Source organism: Paroedura picta, chromosome 2 (assembly GCF_049243985.1).
Source record: "Paroedura picta isolate Pp20150507F chromosome 2, Ppicta_v3.0, whole genome shotgun sequence".
Lineage (NCBI taxonomy): Eukaryota > Metazoa > Chordata > Lepidosauria > Squamata > Gekkonidae > Paroedura > Paroedura picta.
Window position 1 is genome coordinate 59,510,834 of NC_135370.1, and position 12,952 is coordinate 59,523,785.

Genomic DNA, 12,952 nt, shown 5'->3' on the forward strand with positions numbered 1-12,952 from the left:
CTTTTCACTCGGGGGGAGCGTGGTAACAATGAATCGCCAGCTGACACACCAGCTGCCAGCTAGATGGGTCTCTACATTAGGAAGAATCAAGGCATATTCATTGCAACGTGTTTTTTTTTTTTTAAACCTGTTCTTAAAGGGAAAGGTGCTTTCCCAGGGCATGATAACAACCACCCATTGGCTGTATGTTTGATTGACGGCCAGGGGCGGGACAAAGCACAGAAAAAATCGCTTCCTTTCTAGCGATTTTTGCGAGACTGGAAACCTGTGGGAAACAAATGAAACACTACTGGATTCCACTAAAAAGGCAGGTATGCGTTAACGCCGAGATTTCACTTTTTAAAATAGCATTTCCGCTTTCTGGAACCAATTGGCAACATTGGTCCTTGTGTGGAAAGGCCCTCAGACTTCCCTGTGCCCCTTGTGGCTGCAGCCTGAACTGCACTTTAAAATAAAAGGAAAAATATTAAATTGGACACAGCATGATGCTGGCTTCAAGTCCCCCTTCAAAGGCATTCCTAAAGCTGCACTGCACCCCCACTTAGCCCTTGGTACACCTCTGATTATAAATCTGTAGAACAGTATGGGGTGCCTACTCTATCTGGGAAAATTCCTAGACAATTAGGGGCAGTGTGAAGATAGAATTTGGAAAGGCAAGTAGAGTAAGAAACTTCCAGTTGGGGCTTGGAGTTCTCCCAGAATTATAACTGATATCCAGGCTACAGAGATGAATTCCCATGCAGAAAATGGCAGCATTTGCTTGGAGATGCTGTAGCATCCTGTACTTGCTGAGCTCTGTTTCCTCCCCAAAATCTACCTTCTCAAGGCCATATCTCCAGGAATTTTCCACCCTTGAAATGGGCTATCCTAGAGTAGAAGGAGAACAAGAATGTGATGCTACTTCCAAAAGCTGCCATTGCCTCCTGGAGAACTAGCACTGTTGTCCAGCTATCAAACATAATTCCAGGTGCCACTTGGAGATGGGCAGACCTAGTTGTAAAGTAGGACATATATAAGAAGTTTTCCCGCACCTTGTGTTGTTATTTTGTATTCATAGGATTTATTTAACAGCTGCCATTTCTCAAAAAGACTTAGCTTGCAAGCCCAAATTTCATCCTCAATATGGCCTGTGAAAAAACTCAATGGAAATATCTTCTCTTTCAGTGGGTCCCCTTGAGCTGTGGTGGCAGGAAAGATTACATGGCTGCTGCATCCCCATCCAGCTGGAACCCTGCATCTAAAGCTGCAGAGTGACTCCATCCTGTTACAGCTCTGTGATTGCTGCTGCTTCTGGGATCAGTCCTGCTGCTTTGCCAAGGAGCGATTAAAGGCACAAATGTAAGAAACTGAGGCCTACTTCTTTGCTCTGTGTATCTGAAATGACTTGGCCCAGCATCATAGTTTTATAGTAATATATTTCTGATTCAGTCCAGTTTTTCTTTTCACTTTTTGGCTTATACAACTGTTGTAGCTTAGATGTTGGGAAGGAGAGGGCAGCAGAGCTAGTGCAGTCGTTAAGATGTTTCTTGGAGTAGTCTTCATGTTTTCTCTATTTTTTCCAAAGTAGAAAAACATGAAGAATTTGAAATGGCCTTGAAACGGTTCCCTTTCCATCAAGAAACACAACATGTCCTTTCAAAGTTTAATTGAGCAGCACAAAGCTAATTAGCTGTCCGACGACATGACATTTAATTCACAATCCGGCATTAGTTTGTTCTACTGAATGCATTTATCTTGCATAAAAATGCCTTTGCCCTCTGGCTTCGAAGGCAGCTGCAATACACAAGGAAGGCAGGTAATTCTTTTATTTCAGGATGCCCTGTTTCTGTGAGCATAATACAATCTTTATATCAGTGGTAACTGAAAAAGTCTCTCTTTTCAGACAAGGAAGAAAGGAAGCCGCTCTAATGGCTGTGCTTTTATTAATCAGTACCAGCCATTTAAGAGCATGTTCCTCACTAGATGTTTCAGGATAATACGATCACTTACAACCTGCTAATCTAAATTCTAACCTGAAAGCTACATTGAGCAAATGATTTCAAAACCTTCCATGGATAGCAGCTAATTGCTTTATACTCTTTTATTTTACAAGGGGAGGGGGAATCCAGGGTATTTTTATTAAGACTTTTATAACGCAGGAAAATTGCTGGAGCTAATGTTGAAAGATTCGTTTAAGCGGTGTTAATCTGAAGTATGCAGTGCTTCAGAAATTGCTAAATGAATTCATTCTTTCTCAGGTGTAGGAAGTCATTATTTTCTAAGGATACATAATACGGCTCTGAAAACTGGAGATTTGTGTTTCAAACAATGTTCCCTGTAACTCCCCCTGCCTCCTGAGTGGAAAAGTTAACATCCTGAGCAGAATAGAACTGCTGTGATCTTAAAACGGGCAATGGGCAGTGCAAATCCCTGTGCGGCTCCAGATTGCTGATGAGCGGAGGCTTCCTGCATTAATGAGCGGCCGCTTGCGCACAGGGAACACTGGTTTCAAAGTGTACAATCTTAGAGCAGAATTATATATTTGCTAAGTTAACTGTGATGATGAGTTTGTGTATTGCTTATATCACTGCAATTGATAGCATATTCTAAGGGACTTGCCGCTAAGCATACATTACGTGTTCACAAAATTTACTTCACTTCAATGGCAAAATGTCCTAGTGAGAATGCATCATGGATCCAAATCTCATTTTCTGCCAGAAAAGGGCAGTGGGCCACAGTTCTTTTCAACTGTGAAATGTTCATTCTCTGTGTAAAACTCTGCTTGGTGTATTTGATGCCTAGCCCATAGTTTTGTGACACCCTAAGTGCAATGATTATGTAGGAAGCAGTTGTGCTTTAACACCCTTCAGTTCTGATTGTGATCCATTCACTGGGTGTGAGCAGGGAACCAAGCTGTTCATCAAGCAGTCTAGATATGCTTGGATGAATCTGCTTGTGCCCCAGTTTGGTTTCTTGAATGGTTAGACTCCTTTTTCTTAGGCGATACCTCCCAACTCTATTTACAGTGGTTTGAATACTGGTCATGCATTATGCATATGCTGAATATTACTAGTTAGTAATGGGTGTGGTTGTTTTGAATCAAATCAAACTTTGCCGTTTTCTGTGGATATTAAAGCTACTGGTAATTGGTTATACCTACATATGGTTTAGGCAATTTAGACATTTGGCCTGAGGCCTTGAAATCTTGTTCTAGAGAAAAACTTGAGGCATAAGGTTTTGCTCATTGTGCCTCATTGATCACATGCTCCTTGTTGATTTGTGTATGTGTAAGGGGGTTAACAAATGCAGGTTGGGAAATTACTGGAGATTTGGGGATGGAGCTTGAGAAGAGCTGGGTTTGGGGAATGTAGAGATGTCAGTGTGGTATAATGCTTTACACTCTGCTTTCCAAAGTAGCCATTTTTTTCCAGGGAACATATCTCTATAATCTGGAGAATACTTAAAATTCTAGGAGCTCTCCAGACCTCACCTTGGTACAGGCAACTGTAGTGTGTGTGTGTGTGTGCTCTGAGGTTTTATGATATAGAGAGAATCAGTTATTCTACATAATACATAATGGCTTTGAAATGGGAATAAAGCATGTATCACCATGAACACTCTGACCGATTATGCATGGGACAGAGAGGCCGGGCTGGCAGCGACAGGGCAGCGGGGCCAATCCCTGATTATGCACGTCATCGCCACTATCCTGGCTGCCTCCCAGCCCTGGCTTGTGGTTGCCATGGCTGCCTTTGGGCCTGGCTCGTCCCCCAATCTATGATGTTCCTGCAGGGACATCGAATACCTCAGTCAGCTTCGCAGTGCAGTGGAGCTGAACTGGGTATTTTCCCACCCCCACAATGGTGAGATAGCGACATGCCACTCTCACACCATTGTGCGGTGAAGAAGAAGAGTTGGTTCTTATATGCACCTTTTCTCTACTTGAAGGAGTCTCAGAGCAGCTTACAGTTGCTTTCCCTTCCCTCTCCTCAGAACAGAAACCCTGTGAGGTAGGTGGGACTGAGAGAAACCTATTATTATCAATGCTGTGGCAAGCTCAAGTTCACCCAGCTAGTTGCATTTGGGAGAGTGTGGAATCAAACCTGGCTCACCAGATTAGAAGTCCACACTGCTAATTATTACACCAATCTGATCCACTTGCCCCCTGCCCCTGCCCCCTGGCGGCTGTTGCTGCTCAGGGCAGTGGGCTCTTCCAACCCCAGCATTGTGCTTATGCACACACAATGTTGGGGCATTCTGCTTGTGCGGAGGGATTTCTTCCCCTGTGCATTCTTGGGAGCCTACCCCACCGCAAGGAACTGGCAGCAGCCTGGTGCAGCTGCCCCCGTGCATAAACAGTCTCTGTTACTTATCTGTAGGATGATAAAGTTCCTACCAGTTGAAACTAGGCAGAAATGAGATATTTTTAGAGAGAAATGCTGGAAGGCAAATATAAGCTTCCTTTGTAATCTTGTTTTAGGATGCATTTACGCTAGCACACTTGTCTTTCATTTCATCTCCGTCTGGCTTGGCATATTTTGGGCATATTTTCTGTACAAATACTCATCTTCCTTTATAGAAATGCAGGCTTGTGATTTTAAAATTTCCCTTTCTTGCTGAGGATATTCATGCACTTCTTGAATCATTACCCAAAGATCCCTTCCCCTTTGGTAATGCTGGTTAAATATATGATATATTATATATTTATTGGGATGATTTTAGACTACCTCTTGAAAGTCCTGGTACAGTGTTCAGGGTTCAGATTAAAACATGGGAGGCCCAGCTTCAAATTCTCATTCTGTCTTAGCAGCTTGCTTGGGCCAAAAACAAAGGTTCAACCTTTTCAGGGTTGGCTGTGAGAATAAAATGGAGGAGAGAATGATGTGAGCTGCTTTGAGCCCCCATTGTGGGGAAAATCTTGATACTTGTTGCCATTTCGCTCCACTTTGGGGCAAATGCTGGTCAATCAAAGCTTCACTCCATATCTCTTTACCTTCGCCTGACCCCATCAGCAAAGACCTTCAGATCTGTTAATTGATTAAAGCTGAAGACGTCTTTCAGTGCAGTTCATTTTAATATATCACACATAATACCTTTATTGGCATAAAACAAGTTGGGAACAAGTAAAACAGAAATAGTCATAATATATAAATAGTCACACCAGTCAATTTGAATTTAAAAGCTGAAGACAGAAATTCAGCCATAATAAAAGTGACATCAGCATCCTTATCACGCAGTGGAAGTCGGCAAATCAAGTATTTTGATTTGAGTCATCCATTTAGGTAAAAGAGGTATAATATGCCTTCGCTGGATGATGAACAAAGGACAAGTAAAATATGTTGGGTGATCTGGTTGCAACATCTTTCACTCCACTGATTGCCAGGGTTGATTTGGCTGATCTGGCTGGCTAGGCGGGTGACCCCTACCTCGCTCACTGCTCCATGTGCCTCCTTCTCAAAACTCTGTGCTTAGTGGAAGAGGACGACCACCCCAGATAGGAGTGTAGCGTTCTTCAGTCAATGGTATATGATAGCAGCACTGCCCTGCTAGATCCTTCAAATAAGCTTAAGGTTATTTTAATATATAATTCATATATATAATTCAAACTAGATGTTTTGAATACAGAGAAGGAAGAAATATGAAACAAAGATACTTTGAGTGCCTTACAACGTGTATGACCTACATGTCTCAGCCACGTCATCACTAAACAGTGAGTTGCCCTGGCCACTTTAAGCTTGGGGGACATGGGGAGGTGAGCCACCTCCTCCCACAGCCTCTGTGCATCTTCTGGAGGGGGTCGGGGGCTGTGGGAGGCCCAGAAAGGTCCATCTGCCGGCCCTCTGGGCCCCAGGGTGCCTAGGAAAATCCTCTGCCATGGGAATCATGTGAGTAAGCCATGTGAGGTTTGCAATTTGCAATCTGAGAAGTGAGGAATGCTTTGGGGGTAGCCATCCCAGGCAATTGCAGCAGGGAAAATAATGCTGACATGTTTGGGGCTGGGAAGATGTAGCCTTTCCCTTTCCATATGGATACCACCTTGGTCTTGCTGCAAACTTTCCAAGACCATCACAACAAAGACCAATATCATGGAAATGGGGAAACTGTAAGCTGGGCACAGAAGCACCATGAGGATATAGGGACATATGGAGGGGGGAGACGCTGTTTCCCAGTAGCACCTTCCTAGTAGCAGAAGAGTTGGTTTTGATACCCTTCTTTTCACTGCCCAAAGGAGTCTCAGATTGGCTTATAATTGTCTTCCCTTTCCTCTTCTCACAACAGGCATCCTGTAAGGTCAGTGAGGCTGAGAGAGCTCTGAGAATAACTGTTCTGTGAGAATAGTTTCAAACAGAACTGTGACTAGTCCAAGGTCACCCAGCACATGGAGGAGCAGGGAATAAAATCCAGCTCACCACATTAGAAACCTCTGCTCTTAACCACTTCACCAAGCTTTACAAATTGCTGATGCCTTAAATAGATGTAGCTAGAGCACGGCCAGAAGAAGCTGTTGAAAGAGGATGGTGTAAGTCTTTTTTGACTTGTTCATTGACTGTTATGGGATCCTGGAGCTGAGAGTTGTCATTGCAAAGTCCCCTCACCCAAACAGCCCTTTTCTCCACTGCAGATGTCCAATTCCAGGAGATTTCCAGGCTGCACCTGGATATTGGTGACCTCTGGGTTCCAATACCATGCATGTAAAAAATGGAGAAAGGGAAAGTGTCCTGTTAGTACTATGTTATTTCATGGGGAAAAATTAACTATTCCCCCCTTCTGTTCAAAATATTAACATAGGTTTACTACTGTAGTATTAAGTATATTCTTTCTCAAGCTAGAATAGAGATGAGAAGAAGAGTTGATTCTTATATGCCACTTTTCTCTAGCTGAAGGAGGCTCAAAGCGGCTTACAGTCACCTTCCCTTTCCTCTCCCCACAACAGACACCCTGTGAGGTGGGTGAGGCTGAGAGAGCCCTGATATCACTGCTTGGACAGAACAGCTTTATCAGTGCTGTGGCAAGCCCAAGGTCACCCAGCTAGCTTTATGTGGAGGAGTGCAGAATCGAACCCGGCATGCCAGATTAGAAGTCCGCGCTCCTAACCACTACACTAAACTGGCTCTCACTACACTAAAACCTTGTCTTAAAAAAAAAAAATTCTTTACTCCATTTCCTGAAGCAAAATGTTATCCAGACTAGGAGACAAAATTTCATTAATGATTTGTTCAATATATGATAATCAACATTATCCTGGGTATCCCCTGGAATTACAGCATATCTCCAGACTACAGAGATCAGTTCTTCTGGAGAAAATAGATCTTTGTAGGATGGACTCTATGGCATTGTACCCCAATGAGGTTCCTCCTCTCCCCATCCTCCACCCCAAATCCTCAGGAGTTTCTAGCAACCCTTTCCCAAACATTTTTGAGGCTGTGGGCAACTTTGGAATTCTGACACAGGGTGGTGGGCACAACCACTAGATGACTGCCACAGAATGTAGAGCCGATATACAAAAAAGAAGCCTAAATGCAGGGGAGAAGAAGGGTAATTTTTTTAAAAATACACTGGGAAAGAAAGTGAGAGGGAGAAAAATAGCAGCTGCCTCTGATACAATGTTATTTTGATGTGCCCAGCCAGTAATATCTCCTAGGCAGGTGCCCCACCTACTTTCTAAAACATTTGGTGGGTACTAGGAAAGGTGTTGGGGGGCAATGTGGCATTTATGGGTGCCACATTGGGGGGCCCTGTTTTACAATCTATAAGTAAATAAGTTGCCTTAGACTTAAAGGTAGATCTGTATATCCAACAAACAATCTGTCTAAGTTCTTAAAATCAACATTTCTGTCAGATGACTATCTAGCCTCTCTTTAAAAATTTCCAAAGGAGAATCCACCACCTCCTGAGGAACCACTCTGTCAGGAACTTCTTCTGGATGTTTAGCTAAAAATTCTTTTGAATTAATTTCAACCATTGGTTCTGGTCATCCTAACTACTGGAAAGGGAGATGGGGAGAGATAACATGGGTGTACTTTAGCCTATTTGGTGCCCAGGGTGGGATGGGCAGGGCTTGGTAACGTGGGGGTGACATGCCTGGGTGGCTTCTGCAGCTGGCAAAGCACCTGCCTGGCCACTTTCTGGACCCCCAACTTGCTCAAAGATTGCTTGCTTCTTACCCCTGCTTTGTCTGGGCATGACAAGCCCAGAGCATGACAAGCACCAGAGATAATGAGGCACCAGAGCATGTCCACTCTAAACAAGCAGCCAAGTCAGGCAAGGGATGAGCAAGTGTTGGCAAGGCTATGGCTGCAGCCTTTTACATCCTTGGATGTCAAAGAGACTACGCCTCTGCAGTGCTCTGGCCGGTGTCCTTGGCAGTGGTGTCAGTGCCATAGTGGCAGAGGATGCATGGCCAGCAGGGGATCTGGATGGGGAAGCACACTGCCAGGCTCCCCAAAGAACAGCATGGCCACACATGATGGGGATGGTAGTATCAGGCCACTGGTGCTGTAGTGCTCTATGGGTGCCAGCTCGCTGCATGGTCCATGGCACATTCTGGCCAATGGCGTGTGCTGGTGGCGGGACATGGGTGCTCCGGAAGGCTGGCTTAATTCTTTGGCTTAGTAAGCAAGATTGCTTCAATGTTTGAGGAAGGGAAGTGTGTCCAATTCTAGCATGCTTTTTACCATGCTAAGTCTTCCCTGTGCTCCAAGTGGATGCAGCAAGAACTGCATTTTAAAAATATAAAGACTGCAGGCAAAATGATGGTGGCTTTGGACAGACCATACCCGGCTTGGTGTGCCGCTGAAGGTTGCCAGTATTTTTGGTCTGAGGGCGGGGGGAAAGCTTTGAAGGAATTGGTGTGCCAGTAAACAAAAGGGGAAGTGAAGAGGTGAAGGCCACACCCACTGGAAGAAAGCTGAGCCTCGGATTCACCTCAGATGTTGGTGGATGTTGCATAGATCCCAGAAGAGATAACAAACAGATGCCTTTTGCCTTCCCACATGTTGTTGGCATCAAAGGGAGTGCTGGCACCTGATGGCTCACCTTTGTGCTTGGGCAGAGGTCAGGACCTAGATGCTGAGCACAATTGTGTTTCATGCTAGTGCTTGATAGTACATATGCTGTACATTCTGCACACAGTGAATATATATGAGAGTTGAGATTGGATGCCCAGTTATTGCTCCTAGCAATTATTTTATCTTACCAAAGAAATCTAAGATGATCGTCCAATTTCAGTCCAATACACCATTTCTAGAACTTTTATGCTCTTGCATTTGATGTATAAGTAAAAGGATAACATAAGATCACTGCAATTGTGTCATTTGTTATAGTTGTATAGAACTCTGCAAGATCTAAAGAAGGTGTTTTAAAAATGGCATTTCACAGTATTTTTCCCCAACAACTTTACAACCCAGACTATCTTATAGAAATCCTTCTTTTTGTCATTAAGTTTAATAAATATTGTGTTTATTTTTTATCTCACCTGCCCCTTATGAGATTCAGGAGTGGCTTTTTTATTTATTAAATATCCACATGTATTGCTGATGAATGATAATTTACAGCTGTGCTATCAGTGGGAAAAGTAATGAAATAAACCTTTTGTTTTATTATGCTCCCATAACTGATTACTGGAATAAAAAGGAATAAAACAACTCGTACATCTAAGAGAGATTATTGCACTATCAGGCAATACACCTGCCCAGCTGATGAATAGGACTCATGAGCAGAGTTAATAAAAAGCTAAAGTTATTTGAAGCTGAAGCATAGCAGGACAAAGCAGTGCTAATGTAGTTCATGATGATGTTTAATGATAATAAAAAAATCAGGTTTAACAGGGAATTATGGAAAATATCATCACTCTATTAAAACAAATATAGTCACACAACTTTCTAGATATAATAGTTTCCACACCAGTTTCGAAAACAATAAAAAAGATAATTTTTCTAGTTTACTTTAAAAAAAACTGAAAGGTACAGTTGGTGTTTAAAACTATATATATATATTTGTCTCATACAGCAGAAATGTACAATTGAGATGGAAGAATTTGTTTAAATGAATAATTTGTGCAGTACTGTGCTCAAAGAGTGTGTTCTGCAAAGTTCTTTGTTCAAATCTTATTTTATAAGCCTACTTGGATAGCTTTAAACTAGGCACTGTTCTCATAACCTCAGTCCATTTCGCCATCTGCTGTTTTGATAACATTGGTCTACTTAAATTAAGGGGGTTGGAAAGGTTTACTGAAAATTGTTTTAAAAAAGACCAAATTAGCAATTTTCACTGATTTTCCGGTAACATTGTACATTCCACCCATGTAATTCCTCTGAGTCCCCTATCCTCAAGAAGCCGCAGTAGACTATAGTGAGTAGAGGAAGGCAGGGAAGTATCAGTCTGCCTTTGGAATATTTAGCATGGATGGTAAGGCAGCAGACATGCAGTCTGAAAGCTCTGCTCATGAGGCTGGGAGCTGGCTCAAAACAAAAAATCCCAGCAGCCGGCTAAAGGTTGACTCAGCCTTCCATCCTTCCGAGGTCGGTAAAATGAGTACCCAGCTTGCTGGGGGGGGGGGGAACGGTAATGACTGGGGAAGGCACTGGCAAACCACCCCGTATTGAGTCTGCCATGAAAATGCTAGACATGACCCAGTGCTTGCACAGGGGATACCTTTGCCTTTTTAACACTCAGTCATGGAACAGCTCAACCCTGGAGACAGCTCTGACTCCTCTGATGAGGAACAGCTAGATTCCATGCCTACCAACTAACTGCAGCAAAGCAATGCGAAAGTAGCCTGCGGAGAGGCAGTGAGATTCTGCTTTCATCCCCTGCCCTGAGCTGACAGATCACTGTCAGCCAGCTATTCCATCTCTTCCAGGATCCCCAGTTCCTCAAGAGCAATGCCACACCTTCAGGGAATCTCCAGCTGATTCTCATTTATCTGTCCTCCAAGTTTAGTTGGTATTGGATTTATGGGCCCTGCAGGAGCTGTCAACCTTCTGCAGGGCCTCCAAGATGGAGCTCTTCCACCAGGTCTATGGGTGATGCTGGTCTAAGATGAAGATCTGGTGCCTCCCCTCCTCAGGAAGTATGCCACTCTTTGACCATCTTGGCCATCTTAATTCCTAACATAGCCCTCTGCTGCCTGGTGGTAGGTATCCCGTTATGGTGAAGGATTGTTTTTCCGCCACACTGGGGGTTTTGTATTATTCTGTTTTGTTTTAATGGAGTTTTATTGTGGAAATTTTATGTTGTAACCCGACATGAGGCTGGCGTGCCGAGAATGGTGGGTAAGAAATGTAATAATATTAATAGTAATAGTAGTAGTAGTAGTAGAAGTAATAATGGCATCTGATTTATAGCCCTCCAGAAAAATGCTTTTCTAGGGAAATGATGTGGAGGTGCAGGAGAGTATAGAATTGATAATGTGCAAGCTAGAGACACCAAACTCGCAGGGGACCTCCTCTGGACGTGCTTCTATATGTCCTCCAAGTTCTGCTTCTCCTCTTGCTTTGATGTTAGGTAAACATTTATATTGAGCAGAGAATGTAGTAATTAATGAACCACCACAAACTTCCATTAAAAACTTGAACATTCTTGGAAAGCCTGCGCCAGTTGACCTGCCACAAACGTCACTTCATTAACCATGAACCAGTCACAAACTTTAATTCATGAGCTGGTTTGTATTCATCCTTAATTGCAACTACTTGTTGGGCTAGGGTACCCCCTGCAACTGTATCCTCTCTGTGCTAGCCCCTATCAGTATCAGTAAATGCTGGTCCACCCAACAATAGCATTGGAAACCAGTGTAGCACATTTTGTTTTCCAAAGAAGTAAAAGTTTCTTTTTTCTTGTAGCAGTGAAAGTAAAACATTGAGGGCAAATGTTGTTCTGTGCCCCAGTTATTTCTGCTGTTGAGAAACAGCTGGATCTTAGCAGGATAGCATCCAATCGGTGTTTTATTTTCCTTAGGCCAAAATACCTGATACTGCATCTTTGAGTCAACCATGGGGTTTTGGCACCATTTTAGAGGATGGGTTTTTCCTTCTCAAAATGCAGTCGGGGACCCATACTTCTGCGAGAAATAGCATGGGGGAATAAAGGGGGGATCCTACCTTCTCCCAAACTGTTTTTAAGAGACAAAATGGCTTAGAAAACAGCATAGGTAGGAGGGAGCCCCTTATCCCCCCACACTGTAGTTCCCTGCACAATCAGCCCTCCAGGTGGCATTTTGAAAACAAAAAATTCCAGGCTTTAAAATTGCATCATGTCCCAGTGGCAGTCAGGGATGCTATGTTATGTAGTTTGACCCTGAGTGGTGGTAGACTGTAATAGAATGTGGGGCTGTTAAGACATGATGCTGAAGACAGATTTACATAAATATATTAAGGAATTTATACCCATACCTTCAACTGGTCCCAGGTTGGGTCACAACAATACAGAAAAAATATTTTAAAATTTTAAAACAAGCCCTACCTTCACACTCTGGCACCAGGACAGCATGCAGAGGAAACCAGACTTCAGAGATCTGGGTGAAGTGGTATGTTTTTACCAGGTGCTAAAAATCATAAAATGTAGGCTTCCAGACTATCTTCAAGAGTAGCCGCATGTCAAACACATTACAGTACTTCAATCTGGAGGTTACCAGAGCATGGATCAGTGTGGCTTAATTATTCCTATCCAGGAAAGACTAAAGCTGGCAAACCAGTAGGAAATGGAGATGGGTGCTCCTGACTACTGCTGCCACATGAGTCTCAAATGACAGTGATGAATCCAGGAGAACACCTTGATCCCACACCGTTCTTTCTGGGGCAGAATTGAATCAAGAACTGGAAGCCCCTTAATTTCCTGGCCTCAAGGCTCCTTGGCACACAGTACCTCCATCGTGTCACCCAACTCATTATCGCAGGTAATGCTCAAGCATCTCAACTGCCTCACCCGACTCAGGAGGTCCAAAACTCCCGAGGAACTCTCCCAGAGGTTTCATGTA

At 43.4% G+C, this 12,952-nt stretch overlaps 1 protein-coding gene across 3 annotated transcripts in view; it reads left to right on the plus strand.

The window, feature by feature from the left end:
* Window positions 1-12,952, plus strand: part of DPP10 (dipeptidyl peptidase like 10) — a 950,123-nt gene that overhangs the window by 123,010 nt on the left and 814,161 nt on the right. For 2 of the 3 annotated variants that reach the window (XM_077320279.1, XM_077320278.1), the window contains one exon: window positions 1,165-1,338. The exons of the other annotated variant lie outside the window; for it this stretch is intronic. The gene's annotated coding sequence lies outside the window, so the exon portion shown is untranslated. The remainder of the gene's footprint in view (window positions 1-1,164; window positions 1,339-12,952) is intronic. 3 annotated transcript variants of the gene reach the window in all.